This window comes from Gopherus evgoodei, chromosome 16 (genome assembly GCF_007399415.2).
Source record: "Gopherus evgoodei ecotype Sinaloan lineage chromosome 16, rGopEvg1_v1.p, whole genome shotgun sequence".
Classification (NCBI taxonomy): domain Eukaryota; kingdom Metazoa; phylum Chordata; order Testudines; family Testudinidae; genus Gopherus; species Gopherus evgoodei.
This window is the reverse complement of record NC_044337.1, coordinates 17,398,575-17,424,340: the sequence shown is the minus strand read 5'-3', so window position 1 is coordinate 17,424,340 and position 25,766 is coordinate 17,398,575. Positions and strand designations below refer to the sequence as shown.

Here is a 25,766-nt window from a genome sequence, read left to right as displayed (position 1 = left end):
GGAGACCAGCTTGGCCGCGGTTTGCTCTCGCGTTCCCGAACCCCTCTGCAAACCGCAGGGAAGGAGACCTGCTTGCTCGGGGTTCCGGGAACGCGAGAGCAAGCTGGGGAAGGAGACCAGCTTGATTACCAGAGGCTTCCTCCTTCCACGGAGGTCAAGAAAAGCGCTGGTAAGTGTTTACATTGGACTACCAGCGCTGGATCACCAGCGCTGGATCCTCTACACCCGAGACAAAACGGGAGTACGGCCAGCGCTGCAAACAGGGAGTTGCAGCGCTGGTGATGCCCTGCAGATGTGTACACCTTCAAAGTTGCAGCGCTGTAACTCCCTCACCGGCGCTGCAACTTTCTGATGTAGACAAGCCCACAGTATTTTCATTATCTGAGTTACTGTGGAAATGAGCAGAACTGATTTCTGCTTTTGAAGGGCTCAACTTACGACACAGAAGTGCATAGAATGGGGCTGATGAAAATGTTTTTCACTTCCACACCACTGTTTTTCCTGGTTCATCTTAGAGCTCATGGGTGAATGAGCTAATATATGTCACAGATCTTAAGGGTGGAGGAGCAGTCTTCATACTGAACTGTCTGCACATAATTGGTCTATGCTGGTCTTTTAACACAGTTATTTATAATGGGCTGGATCCTGAGGGCTTTAGTCGGGTTTTATATAGTTCATACTAAGTCAAAACACTCCCTGGTTCAGTTGTGCCTTGGGCTTCAGTATTCAGGTCCTTTTACATGAAGGTAAAAGTGTGGAGATTTTTTTACATACCAAAATGTTTTGTCTTTTTAAAATCAGAGCCTCGGATTTAAAATGTTTATTCTATTTGAGGTACCTATATAATGCCTTGGTTTTTCAATGGTGAATTCATCATGATAACACCAAGCTCATAATGGATGGATATTTTACAGATACTGACTCCTTATGAAAATTCATCTTTAATTAACGTACCTGGCTACTAAATCAAAATCCACTTGATGCTTATACAGACAGGGGTGCATATTGTACTGTAATAACAGGCATTATGTAACCTATATCTATGCACGTGTGTGTGTGTGTGTGTGTGTGTGTGTGTGTGTGTGTGTGTATTACGGATATGGACTGTTTACAAAAAGCTGATTCTGTTTTTTCACGTTGGAGTTCTACAAACCAAATCTGAGTCATTGTTGCAGCAGGCAAAGCAGAAGACTATGTGAACATCTACCAGTGCTGGGTTCTCGCTGCTCAAAATTAGCTCTGTTTCAGCTCCAGTTGTGTTTTACTCTATCCCAGATAGGTCATCTGTTTGATTTGAGCTGTGTCCAGTGACCAACCGGTGTTGCTGAAAGATGCTTGAATACAGAAGTGGCATAATTATCATCCACCGAGTTACCATGGAAGTGAGGTCTGCAGAGTATTGGAAGTAAATATGAAAACTATAAATTGCTTTAATATTCCACTGCAGATGGCAGCATTCAAACTTGGGTTCTTCCTCATTCCTGCCAAGGGTGTATCTCAGATGGATTCATAGCAATCCAAAGGACACCGGGTCATGGCAGTTGGATCTGAATCTGAGTTTTCCTAATTGTAGCACACTGTGATATGTTTTATGGAGAACGGTTGGTCCAGTGGTTATGACGCAAGCCTGGAACTTGAGACCAGGTTCAATTCCCTCATTTGCCACAGACTTCCTGTGTGATCTTGGGTAAGTCACTTAACCTTTCTGTGTTTCAGTTCCCCTTCTGTATAATGGAGATAACAGCACTGCCCTACCTCACCAAGGTGTGAGAGAGTAACTGCATTAAAGATTGTGAGGCACTCGGATACTATCATAATTGGGGGCATATAAGTACCTTAGGTAGAGCTAGTGACTGGAGAGTGCTGAACATTTTCTATAGGAACTTAGTTTTCCAACAAAAATATTTTTTAATCTAAAGGGGTGATTTTTTTTTGCAAACAATATTTCTGTTTTCATTGCAAAGTTTCAGTGATAAATTTAGCAACACATTATGTTTTGATTGAACTTCTATTTAAAAAGTCATTTCCCAACCTGTTCTAACATTCAGTCCTAGATTAACTAAGAAAGGATTTTTATCAGTTTAGGATAGATTCATATATTTTAAAGTCAGAAGGGATCATTCTGATCATCTAGTATGTCCTTTTGTATCCCACGGGCCAGAGAATTTCACCTGATAATTCCTGCCTCCTGTGGTTGAACAGCAGCATATTTTCAATAATGTCATTTCATGTGTTGTTTGACTGGTGTGGTATTTCTGCTTAGGGGAAGAATTTTGCTAGCCTACAGGAATGGCTGGTCAACTCACCCTTGTTAATATGCCCCAGCTCATGATTCTCTTCTCATATATAATGGCTTTACACTAGTGTAACTCCACTCACTTAAGCTTTCCAGTCAAGTTTCCAATCACACAGGCAACCTTGGGCCTGAAGGGATGATCCAAGGTCCTTGCTGGGGGACACTCTTCTTCTAGTTCTACCGTGCTGATGGTGCTTGTGTGATGGATTGTTATGTCTGTAGAAGCCTATATCACATTGTGTCCTTCATTTGACATTGGAGCACCATTTTGAAGAACGTGCAACTGGACTATCTAGAGATGTCAAGGGGTGGCTTCCTATAATGCCTGACACCTCCCTGACTTCACACCCCCTGTCAGTAAGAAGCTAGATGACCATCGAAAGAGCAGTAACTGTGGAATGACTCATTCCTTGTTCTAGTAGGGCAATGCTAAAGAGGTTGGCCAAGCTAAAAGAAATTGGTTTCTCCCCACATAGGCTGCTGAGGGAGACCCCAGCAGGCCAGGAGAACAAAGGAAGAGGTTAGAAGCTGCTGTTAAAAAGACACCTGCTCTCTGAGCTGGGAGGAACATGCTGATCACTAGACCCAGGAAAAGGTTGGGGAGCCTGTTGCAGGGGCAGGGAGAGAGAACCTGAAGGTTGAGCAGGAGAAGAGGAGGGTCTGGGGAGTCTGGAAGGACTAACCAAAACCCAAAGGCTCTCTCACGCTGCGGGGGACACTGTAGGGAAGGGTTTTGCTGCAGGGTTGTTGTTTGTGCATGGTGCTGTAAGTATCTCTGTTTTCTCTAGGAATGAAGTGTGTGTGTGTGTGCGCTTAAGAAGTTACTTTGCAAAGCCTTTGACTTCCTTGCTGTAATGGTCATGGGCCTTTAAAGGGTTAAACAATGACCTAGCGTATCCATGAGGGAGATGGAACTCTGGGAAAAGGTGCATTTGAGCAGCTGACGAGATTTGGGGAGTTCAGTAGTAGTCTTGGTGCCGAGGGCACCTGGACCATGGGGGTCTCACTTCTGAGAAGTGGTATCAGACAAGGAGTCTGTGCTCCAGGAGTGGATCTGAGATGCCTGGACCATTGCATCAGTGCTGCTCAGACCTGAGCTTTGAAACGCTCAGGGTCCAATATTTGGATCTGAGCACAGCTGCCTGATGAACTCTCAGCAGGACAAGCTCAACCAGAGCTCTGATATGGCGTCTGGACCCTGCCCAAATGTAGCTGGCTTGGAAGCACGTGGGCTCCAAAGGCTGGGACCTATTGCCACAGACCGGTGACTGTGCACTAGAGGGGACTCAGACAGGGCTGTAACAGTTTGGTGCTGTGTTGCACAATGCATCTGATGAACCCAGAACTTGTGGCTGCAGGGATGCTGCTTGAATGTGTGAATGTAGCAGCGGAGCTAGATTGTAAATAATCTGTTACCGCCGGTTAGAAGGAAACAGATTAGCATCCAGTTTGTATAATCTGAAACCTGCTGGACGGTAATGCAAAATGGTGCTCCTGCCTATCTCCACTCTGTTTATCTGCTGGTCTCGGGGCACATCAGAAACTTTCCAGATGATGAGGGTTTTAGATGAAATGTGAAGCCGACTGGCTGCTTTTGAATGGATCCCCACCTTCTGGGAGATCAAATGGTATCTAGACTGCCAAGGTGTGATTTACCAGGCTTGGGTTAAACAGCACTGAGAGATTTCAGCACTTTTAGTCTACAGATATTTAGACTGTATGACCTGTGGGGCAGGGACTGTCTTTTTCTTCTGTGTTTGTACAGCACCTGGTCCATGCCTGAGGCTCCTGGACACGACCACAGTGCAGATTATTCTAGCAGTTTTCACAAACTAGTTAACTGATCCTCACAGCATCCCTATACAATGAGGTGAGTATTAATATCTCAGTGTTACAGGTGGAGACACTGAGAAACAGAGAGATGGTGCTTGCTTGAGACTACCCAAGCAATCCCTACCCAAACCAGTGCTATAACCCAGGTGGCTCTTGCTACCAGTCCTGTACTCAGCTCACTGGAGAACTGCTTTTAGACGTACATTAAAACAGCAGTTCAGGAAGCAAAGAAGCTGTTTGGGTTTTATACTAGAATACAACCCTCTAAATCAAAATGAATGGCCCCAAATGAGAACTTTTCCCATATCTGAACCAAGCTGCAGTGATAAATGATTCAGCAATGACATTTGACTCACCCAAGTAAAAAAGAGCCAAGATCATTTTTTCTTGGCTTGATGTTTCAATATTCTTTGCACACATTAGCCTGACTCCAAGCAAACGTCAAATGAAATTGATAAGTAACCATGCTGTAGTAACTTCAATATAAGCCAATAACATCAATAAAACAAATCACATATGGACTCTTCCAGTACAAATTGGCTATTTCCTGCTTGATTCTTTCACTTCTTGTCAACAAAAGAAATGGTCTATACTGCAAATCTTTGCACAGGCATTTGAACTGTGTGCAAAGTGTGCTGACATTTCTGGCAATAATTGGTTTATTTAGGGAGTAATTAAATAAATGCAACTGGTCCCCTCTCTGCAGATTAAAAAGTGAGTTGTAAGTGTTACCATCTTAAAAGAGTAGATGTGCTATAAAGAGGACAGGGGCCAATTACTCTTGTTAGTCAACGAGGACAGAATGAGAAGTAATGGGCTTAAAACTCCAGCTGGGGAAAAATTAACTGAAATATGAGGAACAACGGCCGCTGTAAGAATAGTCCAGGCAGTGGAAGTTCAAGCTAGCTAAGGAAAAGTCAAGAATTGTCATCAGTGGACATACTCAAAACCAAACCAACTCATTTTTCAAGGATAATTAAAACAATCTTGGAGGATGCCACTGGCCTTCAGTAGGGCGCCTTCCAACTCAATCACCTGGATGATTTTCAAGCCATCAAGGTGACTTGGCAATTGGTTTTTATGACAAAGATTATGACTAGGCAAGGTTGGCAGTGCCTCCTGAGTAATGCTGAGCAGCCTCAGTTCCCAGTGGGAGTTGAAGACACTGTGCACCTCATAGAAAGAGGGTCACAATCATGGTGGCCTACTGGAGTACTTCGTAAAAACTGCTGTAGATTGTGCTTTCTTATATTGCAATCTTGGTGGGGGGGGGGTGCAAAGATCATGTGTGCTCCTGTCTGCACCACACCTGACACAGTGGGGCCCCAGTTGTGACCGGGATCTCCGAGTGTATGTCTAATAGAAATACTAAATAAGAGCAACTTGAAATTTTAAGTTTTTGCCTGGATTCTGCTATGCCCGGCTACATTTCTGTAGAGCCACAGCTTTCAGATGCCACAACAATCTTTACACTAATCAAAGTTTGTGAGTCATCATTGCTAATGTTGCATAGTATGTGTTTAGTTCTTATCCCATTGTGATCCAACCATTGAGCACAGAGAGCTGCAAAGGATGGATGTAATCACAGATTGCAGGTGGATAGAGAGGGAGGTCACTGGAACAGATATATGGGGAGTTAATTGCAGGAAGAGTGGGGCAGGGGGAAAGTGTGGTTTAATTGCCTGTGGAACTGAAAACCAAGGACAAGTCCTGCACTTGAAGTTTAAAGGGAGAACATTGTCCCCCCTGTTAACAGGCAGCTGAGCAATAGGAATGTGTGTTTTAAAGAGCTGTGGGTCATGGTTGTAGCACAGATTGAGAGAGTATAGCAGGAAATTCTCACCATGTTAGGAAAGGGAAAGAAACTCAGTTCTCTGGTGGAGAAATAAATTTCACTGAACCGTTTCCAAAAACACAGTTCATGATAAACTGCATTTGATGTAGCAATTTAAAATGTGAAATACCCACTGTCTGAATAGCATCATGGCGTTCTATGGTAAAAAAGATCTTGGTTTTTAAGTAAAAAATGTTGATTTTCCTAACTGCCAGCCCTGCAAACTCAGTCTGGGAGATGAGATTCAAGCTGGATTCTTCCTTTCACATTATCAATAATGAAGGATCCGCAGGCCAAATTGTGCCTTCAGTGACACAAGCATCTTCACATTCTGCCCTTGTTGACTTCACTGGATTTGTAAAGGTGCAAGTGAATGGGCCCTGTAATTAGTCAGTGGTTTTGCTAATGGACAAGAAGGAATGGAATCCAGTTCCTTTTCCTCTAGTGGTGCTGACCAGGCAGGGCTAATAAGAGCCCTAAGCATAAAGGAACTTTAGTGACCAATTTGAAACAGGCCAAATTCTATTCTTAAGCCTGGTCTGCACAAAATTTTGTACCATAGTGTAATTTTCTTTCTGAAATAATTATACCAGTACAACCCCTAGTGTGGATGCAGTTATACTGGTATAAAGATGCCTTATAAGCTTATTCCCTTTCCCATATGGGACTAGTTATACCAGTATAAGCACCTTTGTACCACTATAAATTCACAGACGCTCATGGGATTGTAACACTTTCACCATTTGGTTTAGATGAAGTGGTAACACTTTTTTATGTAGACAGTGCCTCAGGTACACTGGAGTAAATCCAGAGTAACTCCAATGGCCCCTTTGAGTGAATTCACACAGGGAGTGGGTCTGTTAAATCTGAAGAGGCTATTTGCACAATCACTTTTGAGAACAGCATTGCAGGTGAAGTGCACCTTGGGCAAAGGCAGATCAGGCAACCTGGAGGCTGTGGGAGCTAACATCAGAGCCCAGGCCCCTCCACTTCTTCAGGGCCATGGGGTGTGGAGCCAAACTACCCAGTGCCTTGTGAATTCCCTAAGGAGGGGCAGCTCTCAAAGCTGCAGTTGCATGGGGGTTCAAGCCCCCGAGAGGTGTGGGGTAGCTGTGCGTGGGGGAGAGGTGTGGGGTAGCTGTGTGTGGGGCAGGGCAAATTGAAAAGCCACCCAAAGAGAAGATCTCCAAGCTGCAGAATGGAGGGGAGAGGAGAAGCCACCCAAAGGTGCTTCAGAGCCAGGCAGGTCTGTTGCACTGCAGAACAGTGCCAGTCTGTTATTTAGCAAGCTGTGGTGAGCAGGGGAGGCTGGGGAGACAGCACCCCCAGGGCAGGGCAACTACTCAGGGTCTTTGGGAGGAGGAGCAATTTCCCTATTTCCCCCCCCCCCACACACACACACACTCTCCCCTTTGCAATTAGCACAAGCCAGCACCGTCCTTGGAGCTAGGGGCTCCTGCTGCTCTCTTTGCACAGGTGCCAGGGGGAGGGGCGCCGGAGCACACCGGGCTGCCCCTCCGCTTCCTCCAGCTACCCCGCGCTTGCAGCCCCCAGCGCGTGCGCCTTGGTTCCCCCCCCCGCCCCAGGACTCGGCTGGCGCGCGCCTGCAGCTCTGCTTTCCATGCCCGGGACTAGCGCTCAGGCGGCAGCGGCCATCCTCAGCATCAGCACCACGGGGAGCATCCTCCTCTTCCTCCTCCTCCTCCGCATCAGCACCACGGGGAGCAGCAGCCGCAGCAGCGCCTGCTCCGGCTCCGGCTCCTCCGCTGCTGTTTGTTCGGGGCGGGTTTTGCTGTTTGGGTTTTTTTACACGCCTTTCTTTTCATGCAACCCCTGGCGCGCTCCCCACTGAACTTTGTAGGGGCTGGAGGAGGACCCCGTGCTCCATAGCCACCATGGCCTTGCTTTGATTGGCGGGACCTGCTGCTGCTAGCAGCGCCTGGGTGGAGAGCGAGAGAGCGTGCGCCCCCCCTCCCCCCAAATTAAAACCACAGTCTTCGGGACGGCTCGTGTGCAGTTAGGTGGTTTTGTTTTCTAGTTATTTGGTGGTTGCATTGGTGCTTTCTAAGCTGGAGGCTTTGCGAAAGGAGGTCCTCACCTGACAGAGATCAAGGCACAATTCCAATGCTGAAAGGTAAGAGTTTGGAGGGGTGGGGGGGTTTCAAAGGCTCTTTGATTTGCCATCAAAGCATCTGTTCAGTTTGGGTGTCCTCCTTTCTCCACCCCATCCACACATCATTCTTATGTGTGGTCCTTTGCCATCGCTGTTCTTTCCATAGTGCTTCTCATTCTCCGGCCCCCACCCCCGAGCCCTCCCCCCACATATCTTCCTCCATCCAAAACTGGTTTTGCTCCCTCCTCTTTTAAACAGCTCTCATGCCAGTGGAGGGAGTGATGCTGCTCCTGTGAACTCCTTTCGATTTGACAGCTAATCCACAAGGCTTGATGGAGTAGGTGCAAGGATGGTAGCGAGGAGATTCTAGCCTTGTTGCAGCATAGTTGTGAACAGCAGGGAGTTTGGTGAGGGGAATCCCCAGGTGTCGCATGGATTGAACAGGGACAAGGGAGAGAGGATTGTACACTGTCTGCTATCCTGCCTGGTTAGCACGTGTCAAGGAAACTGGTGAATCCTCCCCCATCCAACCCCCAAGATCTGAATGAATAAAAAAACTCAAAGTGGTTTGTGTTGTGCTGACACTGGTCAGTGTCTGTACTTTGAGTCTTAAAATGCACGGTCGTTAAATCGGCTCTCAGGGTGGCGAGAGGGGAACCCGCTATGTAAGTACACAAGGCCCATTATTAGCTGCTCCAGGACTAGTGCTGCCCCTCTCGTGCTCTCTAGTGACAGCTGCAGGGGTCAGAGTGGATCTGAAGTTGATTTTTATTCCCTCTCTGGACAGTGATCTGCCCGGACACTCCAGTAGGAACCACCCACTCAGGCAGAGCATTTGTCCCCAGGTAGAACTTCATTTCTGCATGCCTGGGACCTCAGTTGCAGTCACATGGATTTCTATAAATTGTCCCAAACCCCAAGATATTAAGCTAACCAAACTTCACTGCTCCCCAGTGGAGAAACAGGTGAGAGAACTGCAAGCAAGAGACATAAGTCTAATATGACAGAGAAATACAGAGCTGGATGCAAGAAAGGTAATAGATCAAGTATCCGTCTTTTCTAAGCATGTTTTGAGTGAGACAGACCAGGTGGGTGAGGTAATATCTTTTATTCGACCAAGTTCTGTTAGTAACCCAGACACTTTTGAGCTACACAGAGGTCTTCGACAGCTTTGGGAAATGTACTCAGAGTGTCACAGCTAAACAGAGGTGAAACAGATAGTTTAGCATAAGTAGTTAACACACATTCTAAGGGACCATACAAGGTGAAGTGACCCCTGTCCTCTTTATAGCCAAAAAGGGGGTTAGAGGATTACAGATTGTTTTAATAAGGCATGAATCCAGTGTCTTTATTAATACCAGGATTTTTCAGTGTCTAGCAAAGTTATGCGTTTAAGCTGCCCAGCTCGTCTTTCAAAAGTGTTGTGTAGGTTTCCTTTGTGGATGAGGACTGATAGGTTGGATATAGAGTGATCCCTTTCACAAAGCAATCACTTTATATCTTAGCTGATTTTTGAGGAAAAAAAAGGGAAACAGCAACAATGCACTTGTCTCTTTGTGTTTTCTCAGCCATGAATTCAGAGTACAAATAAAACTGTTTCCTGAGTGTATTGCCTACTCATGTCCAAAAGTTAACAGCTGCTGTGATTATTAACTCGGATTCATTTTGGTTCATGTTGGCATTTAAATTAAGCATTTTGAATCATTCCTGTCATTGGGTCCAATCCTGTTCCCTTTCCAAAACAATTGCAACCCTCCACCCAAAACTCCAGTGGATCTGAGACCAGAATCTTGCCCAAGGTCTCTACCCTAAGGCGTTTACAGACAGAGTAACATTTTTCAAAGTGACTCTGATTTTCAATGTGATTTAGGCTCCTAATAACCTGGGTCAGATTTTCAAAAGCATCTGTGTGCAGATAGGTACTCAGTGGGATGTACAAAACCATGTATACCTAACCTGCTTAGGTGCTTTGTAAATTCCACCAAGCACCTAAATACCTTTCTACATCTGGCCCATGGGCACTTTTGAAAATTTTGCCCTAAATACTTATGGTCCCATCCTGCCTCCATGAGGCAGTTTTGCCGCTGACTTCAGTTTAATAGAAGTCACACCTACAAAACTGAGCATGGAATCAAACCGCGGGTCTTCGCATTTGGTTATAAATTGCTGACAGGCAACGATCTCCTATAGATAAATAGCCATGACTTGCTATGTTGTGCCATACCCTCATAAGAGTGTCACAGATAATGGCATGTGGGTGGCTGGTGCCTTGGGAGATTTGGTTTTTAAAGATGCAACTTTTAAAATCTTTACGAAAGGATGGGCGGCGGGGGCGGGGGTCATGAGATCAGTATGCGGCATGTATTTTGCTCACCTTTTCTTCTGTTTCCTTGTTTATTACTCCCCCCTCCCAGCAGATAAGTGTGGTTTGTCTTTACCCCTGACTGAGGGGAAACAATGTATTAAACCAATACACCTCAGCAGAGAGACCCGGGATTCAGTGATTCGTGTAGTAGACCAAACTCTCGTCCACACTATATGGGGAGGTCTCTCCAGATCGAGACTGAGGTACATTGGACAGGGCAGGGCAGGAAAACCTGTCTTGCAGAGCCCGTGCTGTAGAAGTTCTGAAGATAAGGAACTTACAAGCAGGCCACAGGAACCTCTAAAGCTATGGAATCACTGCAGTAGCATAGAAGTCATCAGGTTGCCCGAGAAGACTGAGACACATCAGGTCCTCCCAAAAATCTTGCCCCATCCCCTTGCTCCCTGAAGGGTCTAGTGAGAAAATGACCAGCCAATACTGATTCCAGGCCCACTAGCTTCTCCTTCTGGCCATTACGAAGGTTAAATATTTCTAGCAGACCACGCAGTTATCAAGGTGATGACAGGAGGCTGGGTGACATGCAATACTAAAGAGAGAGTCCACTGGAGTGCAAGAGGTGTCTCTTGTCAGAATCATGAGGGCAGGCTCCAGAAGAAGACGATATGTGATTAGGGCCACGTGCTGGAGAAGGGGCCATCTAGAGATCACATAGGCTTATCCACACAGCCCCGCAAGATCCACCAAACTGAAAGTGATGCCTGACAGCGCTTTGCCTGTTGCTGAGCTGCTGCCTTGGTTGGCAAGGTCCGACAAACCGTGTGCAGCCTGGCTAGCTGGAATTTTTTTTTCTAGTGAGAGGGCCCAGTGTTCTCATCTCTTTCACTGATACATTGGTTGTTCCTCATTAGGACTTTACTGTGGTTTTTTTTGGAGCTGTTGGCTCCTTGTTACGAGTGTCTTCCTAGCTACTTAGAGCTTCAGTACTGAGAAGTCAGCTTCCGGAAAGAGAGAAAGAAAACAAGTTCAGGTAAATGTTGCTTGAGTCTGTTATGTTCATGGCATACAAACACAGATAAAAACAAATAATTTTCCTAGAAGGCTGCAACCTAACACTACGTTATTTCTTAAAATGCAGAACAATAATACACACAAACCTAAAACCAGAGAGAGACAAAGCAAGCTGCTCCCTAATAACAGCGAGTGTACAACTCCCTCCATCTTACTCTTGGCTGGCTGTCCCCAGATAGATTCTGATCACAGGCTTCCCTACAGAGCCCCCTAGCATGCACACAGGACCAGAAAGCCCCTTTACAAATTAAAGCGACAGCCTGCAATTATGACACAGTTTTCAGTACATCACAGTTTCTAGGCTTTTAGTAGGCTTTGTGTTTGGGCTGGGATTGTTGTGCTTGGGAGTAAAAGTCAGTTGGATTTTGCTTCCCACCTTCCTACATTTTTGTGCATGCTATTTTCTTTCTTGAGTTGGTGTAATGCTCTGTGTCATTGGCAGCCCTTTCCCTGCACTCCTGGGAGACTTTTGTCTGGTTAGGGTCATGGTATCACATACTTCTTCTTCCTCCATTTCTCAGCATGTTACGTGGGGTTTTTTTGCCTGCAGTTTCTCTCAGAGGGGCATCGAATCATCCTCTCTGTAAAGAGTGAATAACATGAAGGAAGAAGAAGGATGACTCAGGCTGAGGGGGAAGCTGTTTATTTACTCTCTTGGATCCGATGCCATTTTCTCTTGCTTTTCAGAGTTTTTATTTTGAATGGTTTTCTGGGTCTTTTTTTCAATATCCTGTTATGTGTGTATGAACAGGCAGTTTCCTCCCACCCACCTCCAAACAGACCACGCAAATTGTGGGAGATCAGAAATTATCCCCTTTCTTGGGTTTGCTTTCATTCTGAAATGAAGCACCACAGAATTAGCCTAGTTTTTTCCCCCAGGCCTGCCTGTTCCCATGGTTCCTCCCTGAGGGCTGCTCAGCTCATGGACCTCTCTCTGCAGTGCCGCTCTCACTTTCCTTATCTGCAGCTGGATAAAGAGTGCCCTATGATAGAGCCTCAGCAGAACCTGCCGAGCCCTTTCCAGCAGGATCAGCACCTTCATTTGCTTGGTAACATACCGATTGCTTCCAAGATGGAGAGTGGGTCCCTTGTGTACATTCCTACAATCAGACTAGAGATGTACAGACAGCTTCTAAGCTGGAATGGTATGGTGATGCATTTGGTCAGCACAGGATTGTGTAAGTGGCTCTTCCTTCTTGTTACGAGCACCGGCTTCCTTCTCTGCTCCACAGATTTTATCAAGGAGATGGAATATTGTCACGCTTTCTCTACGACAATATCTGACGTTCTCCAACTTGCCTTTGGTGTGTTTCCAGAAATAGTTAGGCCTACGGTATGCGCAGATGACATCTGGATGTGTTACTGTCGAGTTCAGAAATGTTCAGTAAACAAGATGTGGATCTATTGTTTGAAGGTTGTTTACAGAGATTCCTATCAAGTGATCTGGCCATGCAGAGGGGAGAGCCTTAATGGCAAGGCGATAATTGCTTTTTCAAAGTACACTTCAGAAAAGAGTCATTAGAAACCCAAGGGCAAGCAGCAGCCAGCATTAGCCAGATCAAGGGCCTGATCCAAGTAGCATGGAAGTCAAGAGGAGTTTTCCCATTTACTTCAGTGATGGTTGGATCAGCCCACGGGCAGGTTCATATATTTCTGAAAGGGAGCATGCTGCTCTCGGACATATCTAGGGACAGAGTGGAGTCTGTCCAGGGTCCAAGCGTGATATTGCAGGCAGCACAGTAATACTAGCATCAGTGCGTTAAGGCAAGAAACAATCCTGATACTGCTTTGCACTCGGATACAGTAGCAGCTCTCATCTAAGGTGCTTATAGCACTTTAGAAATGTTAAATAAGCCTCGCAAAATCCTAGAAGGAAGTAAATATACTTAATCCTCCCTCAGCATGGGGGGCTGGACTAGAGGGCCTCTTGAGGTCCCATCCAGCCCTATAATTCCCTGGTTCTATGATTATTAATCTTATTTTACAGATAGAGAAACTGGGGGCCACTGAGATTGAGACTTGCCTGGATTGTTGGGCAGTGGACAGGAACCAGGAGTCCTGAAGTCCAGTCTCCTCTCTAACCACTAGCGATCACACTTTCAGCTGGAGTAACGACTAGTGACAGACATATGACAAGACATATTCCTCTCTTGAGTTGGAGATACTGTAGAAGCCATAGCAATCCTTCTAAGGCTTGTAGCATGTGCAGAGAGCCCTTTATCTGATTCTGTCCCCAGGACACGAGGTTTGAGGAGAAGAACATCTCTTTTTGGGGTTGGATTAATTTACCACTTCTTACTACGCCTGAGAGAGAGGAAGAATTAGGTTCTACCACCGAGCCAGGCTAGTCAGGCAATGCCACAGTGAGCATCCATAACATAACACTGACAAATCTCCAGGCTTGGATCATAGACTCATCAAATTTAATGCCAAAAGGCACCAGCAGATCATTTAGATGAAGCACGTTTTGGAGATATAACACTGATTTTTGCTCCCAGTACTTCCGTTAGGTTTATTTAATTTTTCACCACTCCCAGTTCAATGGATGAAGCTTTAATAATCTTCATTCACAAAAATAGGGGGAGCGGAAGGAATATTTTAAAAAACAAGGCCCCTTCCTTGATCCAGATGCCAAAATGTTTCCCGAATTCTGCAGAAGAGTAGAGATTTGATTCTGGCATCACCTACACTAGCTTCACACCAATATAGCTCCATGGCATTCAGTGGAATTACTCCCGGTTTACCCTGGTGTGAGGGTGAGCCTGATCATTTCCATTTGTAATTTCATGCAGTTGAGACTAGTATGAAATAGTGCCACATTTGCCTGACTATTATAGCAGTTTTGACACTATGTCTAAGGACTGGTCTGGACTTGCCAGTTGGGGGTATCTACCACTCTGCTAGACTGGCAGAGTTATCTGTGTCCAAACAGGTTTCCTAGCTTACCTGAGTATTCTGCCACTCAGTGGTGGATTAGCCACTGGGCCAACGGGGCCCAGGCAGTAAAAATGGGTGCCCCCACACCTGGACCTGCTCTGCCTGCCCGGCACTTCTGCCGGGGAGCAGGGTGGAGGCACGGGAGCTTGCCCCGTTCCACTTGCCTGGCACTCCAGCTGGGAAGAAGGATCGGGCTGAAGGGGCTTGCCCTGCTCCAGCCAGCACTCCAGATGGGGACCGGGGTCCAACCAGAGCAGCAGGCAGGCAGAGTATGGCAAGCCCCTGCACCCCAACCCCGCTCCCCAGCAGCCAGGCAGAGCGGTGCGAGCCTCCATGCCACAACCCCACTCCCCACTAGCCAGGAGAGCGGAGCTAGGCAAGCTTCTGTGCCCTGACCCCATTTCCCCAGCAGAAGCGATCAGCGGGAGCGGGGGACTGCAGGTGAAAGGGGTGGGGAGGGTCCCCCACTTGTTCTGGCCTGAGGGTCCTCCACTTGTTCTGGCCTGAGGGTCCCACAAAACCCTAATCCACCCCTGCTTCCACCCACAAATAAATACTCCATTTTAAGATCTGGTTGTTGAAATGCTGGTAGTGTCACAAAGCCTGTATCAGATTTGTAGAGCCAGACCCTCAGCAGGTGTAAAGCAGGATAGTTCTGTTGCCCAATGGAGCGATGCTGATACACTCCAGCTGTGGATCTGGCTTTCTGAAAACGCTGCTTCTTACCCTACACAGCCTACGGGTTTATTTCTGGGTACTCAGGGTGGCCTCTTTTGGCTGCTTGGATTTTGCCTGGCAATAGGGTACCTCTCCCTGGCATGGTTCATTAACTACTGTCTGATCTCAAGCATTTAGGCAGTGAGACAACCCTTAGAGGTCCTCACCCTAAAAAATAGGCCTCATTTGAAAAGCAAGTGGGAGTTTGCTGTGTGGTCTCAAATTTCCTCTAAATCCATGATAATTGGCTCCTCTTTGAAGTGGATGGCCACAGATCATCTCTTTGATGAGTAGGAGACAAGGCCCTCTGAATTGCTAGATTCTAAATAGGGAATCCAAACTGTCCATGAGTTACAAGTTCATCAAAAAAGCCTGAGCTACAGTAGCTCATTATCTGAAGAACACTGAAAGTGCTGGGCACATCGAGAAAAAAAGTAAAGCTGAGATTACTTTCCTTTCCCCAGTGAGTTGGGGAGAAAGAGCTCTTATATCATTTAATAAATTAATATATAGAATGATCAGTAGTGGCTTGGCTAGGTGACTGCCTGAAGACCATGTCATCCAGTTTAGATTTGATTTTAATGACCAAGAAACTGACTCATTAATGTTACCTGTTCCATTTATATTGGCAAGGGACAGAATCTGATCCCCTTACTCATCTCAAATCTGGAACTGTTTGAGAAGAAAGGGTCTTCTCAAAGAGAGCTCAGAGGGGTATCAAAATTAGTGAAAGGGAGCTCACTTGTCGAAGGAAAGGTAAATATACAGATTGCTGGATAACATACATGCCCTGAAATTCTCAGAAGAATGCAGAAGCATAATACCAAATCCAGACGCATTTATCTCCCTTTGACTTTTAACCAATGGCCTATAAGGCTAAAGCAGATCAGAATTTCTTAAGATATAAAGACTTGAAAATTGGTACCATTCACAGTAGAAATGTGCACTGGATACTATAATAAAAGATGGTGCATTAACTTAAATGGGGTTGCTATTCATTGTGATTACAAAGGAGCAAGTTTATAGTTACTCAGTTTGTAGTGAAGTGCATTCAAGTACCATTCTAGTTCCCAAACATATTCACTGAAATGTGCAAATTGCAATTGCAGTTATGCTGAACCGACCATCCAAAAGGGAAGATTTTCTGTTAGGAAAGTGACATCACTGCCCCTCTCTTTACCCCATTTCCTCTCTTTGCCCTTTTTTTTTTTTTTTTTTTTTTTTAAGTATTCCCAGTGCAGGAAAGGTATGTTGGTTTTGCAGTGACGGTTTGCATCTGGGTTCCATTAGATCGCACTTGGGATCTGGATTTAGTCCAGTTCCAGCCTCTGCCACAGACTTTGTGTCTGACCTTGGGGACGTCAATTTAATCTCTCTGTGCCTCAGTGACCTATCATTAAAATGGGGATAATCGTGCTTCCTTTCTCACACCCTTTGTCTGTCTTGCTAGTTAGCCTAGAAGCTCTTTGGGGCAGGGACTGTATATTCACAACCCCCAGGACAAAGGGGCCTTGGTTTCTGTTGGAGCTGCTGTTCCAAGAATCCAAATAGAACCACCAAAGCTTAGCAGGGTTGAAAGAACGCGCTCCTGGTTCTTCCCATCTCCCTACTGGCCAACCAGGGTGATTTCACATTTGGTTATACATACATTCACCTTTGGGTTTTGGTTTTCAGAGCTGACCCCACGAGTGGTTGATGGCCTCCTTCCATCAGAAGGTCTTGCAGGCAGCTAGCACAGCTCCAAAAGTGCCTTGATTCCTGTGTTAGAACTAGCTTGCGAGGAATCGTCCCTGTGGCTCAGCGCAGAAAGAACAATACCAGAGCGTGAAATCTCTGCAAAAGAACTGCAGAGAGCCGTGAGACCACCTGGCCCTGACACAGCCCTGTGCCTGCATACGGAGCAATGCAGAGTTTGCCTGGCTTTCTGTCTGGAGATGGTTCTAGATCCAAACTTCCCCAGAATTTTGGGGTATCTAGATCTGGGGTGGTTTGGTCTGGGCCTGTCTGTAGCAGTGAAGTTACACACAGATTGAATTTCCCTGCTGCTTGGCTGTGAGCAGCTCCTCTCTCCATTTGGTCTCAGCGCCAAGCCATGGTTTTGCCCTACGCTGTGCATTATTGTGGATGGTTTTGTTGTTGCCCATGGGAAAAGCAAGCACTGAAACACCCAGAGTCCCTTTGTAGCACATGCTTGAATCACAGCAGGGCTGACTCAACCCTTCCTCCTTCCTGAGCAAATGGCCTTTTGGATTTGCATGAACCGTAAATCTCTTAGGGCCTGGGCACTGCTCAAAGAATACGACTTTGTACCATGCAGAGTAAGCCAAGGAGATTGAGGTCTGGTCCACACTACACTGTTAAACCGATTTTAACAGCGTTAAATCGATTTAACGCTGCACCCGTCTACACTACACTGCTCTTTATATTGATTTAAAGGGCTCTTTAAATCGATTTCTGTACTCCTACAAAACGAGAGGAGTAACGCTAAAATCGATATTACTATATCGATTTAGGGTTAGTGCGGACGCAAATCGACGTTATTGGCCTCATTCTTTTACAGTAGCTACCCACAGTGCACCGCTCCAGAAATCGACGCTAGCCTCGGACCACGGACGCACACCACTGAATTAATGTGCCTAGTGTGGACGCACACAATCGACTTTATAATATCTGTTTTATAAAATCGGTTTAAGCTAATTCGAATTTATCCTGTATTATAGACGTACCCTGAGTGTGAAAGGTCTATACTGTTTGAGCTAAAGGAATAACTCTGCTAAAGAGCACCTGTAGTAGATTCTTGTCATCTACAGGGAGCAGTCACTAGAGGGGGGACAAAGATCCATATTCACCTAGCATAGGTTACATCTGCTTGATCAAAATCCCTGTTCGTGGTGGTGTGCAGTGTGTCTCAGAGATGGCTGTTTGGAATGTTCTTTGGGATCCTTCAGGATAAAAATGTTACAGTTCTTTGCCACTATGCCTGAGAGACTGCAAAAAAAAAATTAAAAAAAAAGGCTCCTGCTACATCTGCTTATGTTAGTCCTACAACGGCTCTGTAAATACGTCCTTCTCTGGAGGTAGCATGCCCTAACAGGGCCTAGGAGTGAGAGTCAGGAGCCTTGGAGTCTAATCTCAGATCTGCCTCTGTGACTTTGTCTGAGTCATTTCACCTCTGTATGCTTCAGCATCTCCAACTGATTGCCAGGAATGAAGAAACCACTGTTGTAGAGCAAGTTAAGTCACATTCTAGGAGAATCTGGAGGAGTGGAGAGACTTCGTTAGAATACCAGGGGCCCATTATTCTATGTGAGTTAAGCTTCGGGACCTGAGAGCAGACCTGGTTCCCCTCAGCCCCCCAGGATGCCCTTTGACAATCCGGCGGGAACTAAGAAATCCTGGCACAGTCTCTTAGCCCTTTTTCAAAGTCGCTCTCCACGGCAGCACTGAGGCCAACGCTGCAATGCGAGCATTCAAATAGCAAGGGATGGTCACATTCTGCCCTGCCCTGTGGCCATCTAGAGCCCCCTGTGTGACACAGCTCATGGAGCAATGGACACAAGAGAGCTTCTGCGCCCAGATCTTTTGCACTGCCACCAAACCAGCCATGCAGTGTTAGTAACTCCCAGCTTCCTCCTTTCCCAGCCCCATCCTCATGAGCTGAATTCCTGTAGCTATTTCTCTTTAGTCAAACAAAATGGATCATTTGGGAGGGGGGGTGAGGGGGGGGGAGAAAATGTTGTTCGCGTCTTTCTCTCCCGCTTTTCTGTGTTGCTTCTTGAATAATTAAGGCTTTCTGTTCTCTCAGCCTGCACTCCAGCAGATTACATTGTGCGCACTCCTCTTCAGGAGCTGAGACGGGCTCTTACGGTGCCCAGATGTGTTTTGCTTATTGAAATGGGACAAGCTAAACACATCTGAGACTTACCATTAAATCTCATTACATTTGTACAGGCTGTAGATTTACAGTCCTCCTCGGGGCAGTCTGGAGCTGGCATCTGGGCCAGAGAAAGTTCAAATGGGATTGTTAATAGAAGAAATTATAGGGGGAGTTATTTTTTTCCCTGGCTTTGGATTTTATTTCCTACTTTAGCAGAGACTGCAGTAGCTTATCTCTGGTAATAGTTTAGCTGGTAATACCGGAAACAGCGCTCTCTGATGCTAATGTCTCAGGCTGTTTAAACCTTAATTTGGGAGATGACTAAACGATGGTGGGGGAGGGGGGAATAAAAGCAGGCCTATCTTATTTTTAAGGCATTTAGGCTGATTGTGTGTGTTTTGGATTAACACCTGCTTTGACATTGATGTATGAAAATAAGTCTCTGCTACTTAAGCCATGCATGGCTGTTCGAGTGTTGAGGGGTGGAATTGATGGGCATGAAAATCTGTGGCATGACTTGAATCTCCTCTCTAACATCTTGTGAATTATCATCTGCCCAGAAGAAATCAGATTCTTCTTTTGCTGTGATTCCCTCTGTTTAGGTTTCCAAAGCCGAGACCCAGGCAGTGGAAAACGTTTCATTTCAGCTTGTCGTCAGGAGCAAGCCTAGCTTCTCTTAGTGCTGGTTCTGCACCACTAGTCCGTTTTTTGCTTTGTTTTTGTTTTCAGGTCTGATTTATTTATTTGTGTTTGTTTGTTTTTAGCTGCACCTGCAGCTTGTAGGGAAGGGATGTGGGGGACTGGTGTTTTGACATGTGATTCAGAGAGACCTTCGAGACTTTTCTTTGTGGTTCACATCTTTAGGTGGACAACAGCTAGTCTCTCAGACTTCCCACCCAAGGAGATAAAAGACGTACCTTTATGGAAGCACATCAGTGTGAGATAGGGGCGTGTTCAGAGCATACCAATGGAAGCTAGGTGGACCTGAGTTGTCTTTCCTGCACTCTCTGTTGCCTTGGGCAAGTAACTTGCCTTCTCTGGGGCTCAGTTCTCCACTCCGTAAAATGATTGTTGCCCAATGATACCTGCCCAGCTCATGGAGAGGTAGGCGTGGTGGGGGTTGTGAGGGTTGATTAGTTAGATAACATTGACAGATAAGAAATAAGTGTTGTTGTTAAAGCTGTTGTGTACATCTCTCCAGTACCCTAATGTGGGAGTATCTGAGCGCCTCCCAGTGTCCCCATGAGGCAGGGCAGGCCTATTATTCCCATTTCACAGATGGGGAACTGAGGCACAGAGAGACTAGGTGACGTGCAGAGCAGGGGACTGCATGCAGCTTTCCCAAGCCCCAGGCTAATACCCCATCTAATGGGCTGTCCTTGCCCCTGAGGCCTTCATGTGGTGGCCACCATTCTTCTGGCTGAAGAGGACCCTCCAGACCTTCCTTCACGTGGAGATGTCACTCACTGGCCTTGCAGTGGATGTTACCTTGAAAACAAGATGGTGGCATTTCTCATTTGCTTTAATGCCAGAAAGGGCTGTACTCATTAGGCTTTCTCTTGCCACAGTGGCTCTGGCAAGCAATGGTGACCAAGTAGCCTCTGGCTGGGGCCATAGGGAGCCTTAGGGCTTTCATGTTGCCTCTCTGAGTGATAGTTTGCAGTGTGTCCTCCTCTCTCCCCTGTTGTAGTCATGGTCACTAAGTCTCCCATGGCAGTCAGGAAGTCTGCCCATTGCCAGTCAATATGTCTGCAATGCCATTCCTGCTAGTGGACCATTAGGGAGTGCTGAAGTGCCTGGCATACAGCATCTTAATGCCCTTTCCTCCACAATGGAGGCTGAGCTCACAGCCATCCAGGAGAGGTCGAAAGGCCTTCCAACACCTAGTTCTCCTCTCCTATAGCTCACAACTCCATCCAGATGATTCAGCATTTTCTCTCTCTTCCCGCCCCTCACCCCACCCCCACTCATTTAAATTCAAGCCTGGAGTTGTGCTTAGTAAGTGCCACCGTCGCTTTGATGAGCTGTGCAAATATTATTTTTCATTAGGCGTGATTTAGTCATATTAAATGACATTACTGCCTCGTATTACAAAGCGCGTATTCCCTTCTGCAATACACTGGGGCAGGCATTCCCCCACTGCTTTGTTTTGAAGACAGCCTGGTTCAGCGTGCTGAAAATTCAGAAAGCTCAGCTGCAGCTGGATCCCTCCTTTAAAAAATAATAACTTTAGGCGAGAGAACATTACTGTCCTTTGAATTCATGCTTTTTCCATTAACTTTTTCAGTTACCCCTGCTAGATGTGCTTGTGGGAAGCGAGGACTGCAGTGTGGCGGTTATGGAAAGCAGTGTTTTGTTAAAACTCGGGGGTCATTTGAGGGGAAAGCTGGGAGGTTCTCAGTTGCCTCTCGATGTTTTCTGGGTTTCCGTACAATGTGGAGGATATGTCCTTCCACTAGAATCTTCTAATGCTGCTGCTAACAGCAACACCTACAGTGGAGCTTATACATTGTTTCTTCAAGCCCATATGGAAAAATCCTATAAAATGTAATAGAAACATGATATATTTTCTGTAGGTTTTTTGGATTGTCCTGCAGAATTTAATGGAGCATTATACCTGGGCAATAAAACTCTGTGGGAGAGTTTAAAAAAAAAAACCTATAGAAAGGATCAGATTTGCTATTAAATTCTATAGGCCAGATTCTCGGTTACATTACAGCTCCTCTGCACGGCTCGGGTGTCACACAGGGGCAGGAATCAGGCTGTGCATAGCCAGCGCAGCGCTCCCATGGTGGAGGGGAACTCTTCCCTGGCCTAAGGGAGACAACACCGTCTGATGGTTCCTGGAGCTAGGCTGTGACATTGTTCAGCTGTGAGACCCTGAGTCTGACCTCACTCGCGTTGATATACATGGGGGCGGGGGAGCTAATTCTCTTGAAGTCATTAGAGGTAAAACCAGCTTGAGAGAGATTAGAGTCAGGCAGCTGTGAGGATCTTTGTGCTGCTCAGATAGGAGAGAGCTCGTTATTATCCTTTGATTCTAGCTGCCTCTGTGGTACACACCCTCAGAAGCGTGGGCCTCCCCCCGTGGTCTGCCATTCCCTGTAGGAGTCTCACGAGCCGTTCCTTTCTATAGAGTCCAACCATCACTGGGTCCCCCAGAACCACGTTCCTCCCCTTGCCTTCGCCACAGGCTGCTTCATTCTCACTGGAAGTCTTCAGCAGCTTGGCATAATTGAGGGGTTTGCTGTGTGTGGCCAGAGTCTCTCAGCAGGTGCTGCTCTGAGAAGGATGCTCAGGAGAAGAATATGGAGCCGATGTAGCTTTGTGGTTACTGCCAGGCACTGCAAAGGGCTCAGATCAGGGTGTGCTGCCCAGAGATTTGCACATTTGGATGGAAAGCAGAGAATTCCCTTTTGAGGCAGAACCTGTGGCTGGTGCTAAGGATTATTTACATTTTGGCACAAACGAGGAGCATTAATCACAATAAAAGAGTGATTATAGACAGAGCTCTCATGGGGATTTATTAGCTAGTGCCATTGTGGGGTAAACACAGGTGAAAGGGGAGAATGCTTAGGATTAAAGTGACAAAAACATCAGCCGAGGAATGTGTAAAGTGATATAGGCTAGAGATTTCAAAGCTGATATTAAACCATTCCACACATGAAGGGCCAGCACCCTGCTTCTGCTCTAAAATTACTGTGTAACTACATAGTCTGTTCCGTGCAACAGGGGCGGTCTTTGTTCTGTGTTTGTACCGCCCCTAGCACAATGGCAACCTAGTCTGCCACTGGGGCCCCTCCACAAACCCAGTCACAGATACTGTTCATCTATCTCAGCATTTCTCAGGCACTTGGCACTGCAATATCTAGACACCACAATCATTAGAGACGTTGCCCTTTTATAGCACCTGAGGATCCCATTGCACTGTACAAACATTCATGGTGTACTCCTCACAATGGCCCTGGGGGACTAGAGTGCCGTTTCCTGATTCGGGGGGCAATGAAGGTACAGAGAGGTTTAAGAAGTTGAGGTGCATTTCTCAAAGGCACTTAAGTGATTTAGGAGACCCATTAACTTCCCATGAGATTGAGGCCCTAATGACCAGATCCTCAAAGGTGTTTAGGCGCATGACTTCCACTGGCCTGTCTCTTTTGAAAATTTTAGCTCTGATCCAGCTCCCATTAAAGCTGGTAGGGGCTGCTCCACTGCAGAGAGGAGGCTTTCTATGTCACTTGCCCAAGGGATGCAGGGAAGCAGTGGCAGAGCTGAGAAAAGAACTAATATCTCCTTATTCCCAGTCCTGTGCATGCACCTCCTTCCCATAGTTACTGTTAATCAGCCTTAAATGTGGGTGAGCAGTAAGAGTGGGTTCCATTCCCACCTTTAGCACTTCCTCTTGTGACCTTTGACAACTGACTAAACTCCTCAGTGTGGTGTTAGGCTTAACTAATGATTCTAAAATATTGTGAGTTCCTCAGATGAAAGGACGAAGTCTTGTTAAAATGATTGCTGTAGGAGATGGCAGAACAGCTCTCTGTTAATCACTCTCCATCAGTACCTCCTTTATACACACACTTACATCCTTAATCGTGGCATCACTGCATCTCAGCCTCAGAATCCTGACAGAGTTTCGTCTTGTCTTACAAAGTAAAATTAGTGACCAGAGGACTGGCCTACAGACCAACTCAGTGGTTTGAGCGTTGGCCTGCTAAACCCAGAATTGAGTTCAATCCTTGAGGGGGCCAGTTAGGGATCTGGGGCAATAATCTGTCTGGGGATTGGTCCTGCTTTGAGCAGGGGATTGGACTAGATGACCTCCTGAGGTCCCTTCCAACCCTGATATTCTATGATTAGGCCGGCTTAGCTACGTTGCTCAGGGCTGTGAAAAAGTTCATGCCCTGTACAATGTAGTTTAGCCACCTTAAGCCCTGGCATAGACACTGCTAGGTAGATGGAAGACTGCTTCCATCGACCTAGCTACCACCTCTTGGAAAGGTCGATTTATTGCAGTGACAGGAAAACGCCTTCCATCTCTGTAGAGTAAGTGTCCGGACTACAGCAATGCAGCTGCAGCACCGTTGCATTTCTAGTGAAGTCATAGCCTGACACAGAGAGATTTGCAACCAAACCCACGCTCATTCTTTCTGGCCCCCTCAAACCTGATCATTTTGTCCTGGCTGCAACTTAAACAAAATCCTCTTCTTTCACCCTACCAGTAAAGAAGCTGAATGCTGCTTTAGGATCAGTTGTGATGCGTCATGCTTCCTGAAATGAATTTGCTTTGTAGCCTTGTCTTGTTTTCTCCGGCTTTGTTGTCTAACACGATAATGCCACTGTCAAAACGCCGACTGCAGGTTAAAAAAAATGCAGCATGCTATCGTTACAAAGAGATAATTATTTCCACATTAATCTTTCAGACGAGATTGTTCGAGTGGTTGCGGGGGAGGCAGGGGATTGTTGGGGGCAGGGCTGGCTCCAGCTTTTTTGCATTCCTCAATGGCAATTTGGTGGCCGGTCCTTCCCTCCGAGAGGGACTGAGGGACCCACCGCTGAATTACTGCCGAAGACCCGGACATGCCATTCCTTTCCAATGGCCACCCCAAGCACCTGCTTCCTGTGCTGGTGCCTGGAGCTGGCCTTAGCTGGGGGGGGGTTTCTTCAATCATAGCCTGTAGGTAGCTCCAGCTCCTATTCTGCAGACATCAGCACTATTCCTGTGGTATCCTGATTACTGAATAATTTAATGTAGCACTGTACATAAACTGCCTTTTAAAAATATTTGTTTCTGGTTCAGATACAAATGGCAGCTTAAGTCCTGAAATCAGCTCTGGCAAGCCAAAGATTAAGGGATAGGCTAGCAGTGGGTAAATTCTCACTGCATACAATTAAGACTAGGCTAAATATTTATCTATTAGAGATGCTTTGCTAATAAAATTAGTCCTGAACCAACAGGCATGTTAACCCTGATTTCGTAGTTAAATTTCAACACATTTTGGCTACCTAAATTGGATGGGCCATTTCAGTCAGATGTGGAGTCCTTCACTTCTGAACTGCTGCATCATGTTGCTGTGTGATGTTAAACAGCTTCCATGTTGCACCCCAGAAGTGACTGTGTTTTGCTAGCAGGGAGAGTACTTCTTGCAAATAGTTGATATTAGTGCACAGTGGGCACATGGAAGATGTTCCTTCTTGGTCTACAGATCACCAGTTCTAACAATATTCCACATTTTACATTTAGGGAAGGTGTCAGAAACTAGTAGGGGTGACCAGATAGCAAGTATGAAAAATCGCTACGGGGGTGGGGGGGTAATAGGTCCCTATATAAGGAAAAGCCCTGAATATCGGGACTGTCCCTATAAAATTGGAACATCTGGTCACCCTAGAAACTAGTGCTGAAAAAGAACTTCTTAAAATGTGCCACTGTGTCATTTGAAGTGTGGGCCGAGAGGTGATATCTAATGTCAGTTATATTATTAATCAAATGGCCCCTGCTATAACTTTTGTAAGCCCAGTGGACATTAAAATGCTCTGTTGAGATCTGTAGATCTATATAAATAAATACAGAGAGCACCACTGAGATGCAGCAGTCAGCCATCAAACAGTATGCTAGTCAATGAAGGAAGTGAGAATGTTGGTTAAGGATACAGAGACAAAGCCACAGTCTTGTGGGATCTCTGGAGGGCTTTCCATGAATTTGAGAGAAAATGGCCTTCCAAATCCCCTTGCTGGCTTTGGAGATCCAACCCTGACTGCCCAGACAGC

The 25,766-nt window shown here is 46.2% G+C and overlaps 1 protein-coding gene across 2 annotated transcripts in view; it reads left to right on the top strand.

Annotated features, from left to right (window-relative positions):
* Positions 1-7,512: 7,512 nt before the first annotated feature.
* FAM163B (family with sequence similarity 163 member B) overlaps positions 7,513-25,766 on the top strand; it is a 48,814-nt gene continuing 30,560 nt past the window's right edge. Inside the window, exon 1 of one of the 2 annotated variants that reach the window (XM_030536080.1) lies at positions 7,513-8,097. The gene's annotated coding sequence lies outside the window, so the exon portion shown is untranslated. Of the gene's footprint in view, positions 8,098-8,991; positions 9,111-25,766 lie in introns of those variants that run through there. The other variant, XM_030536081.1, reaches the window with a different exon arrangement.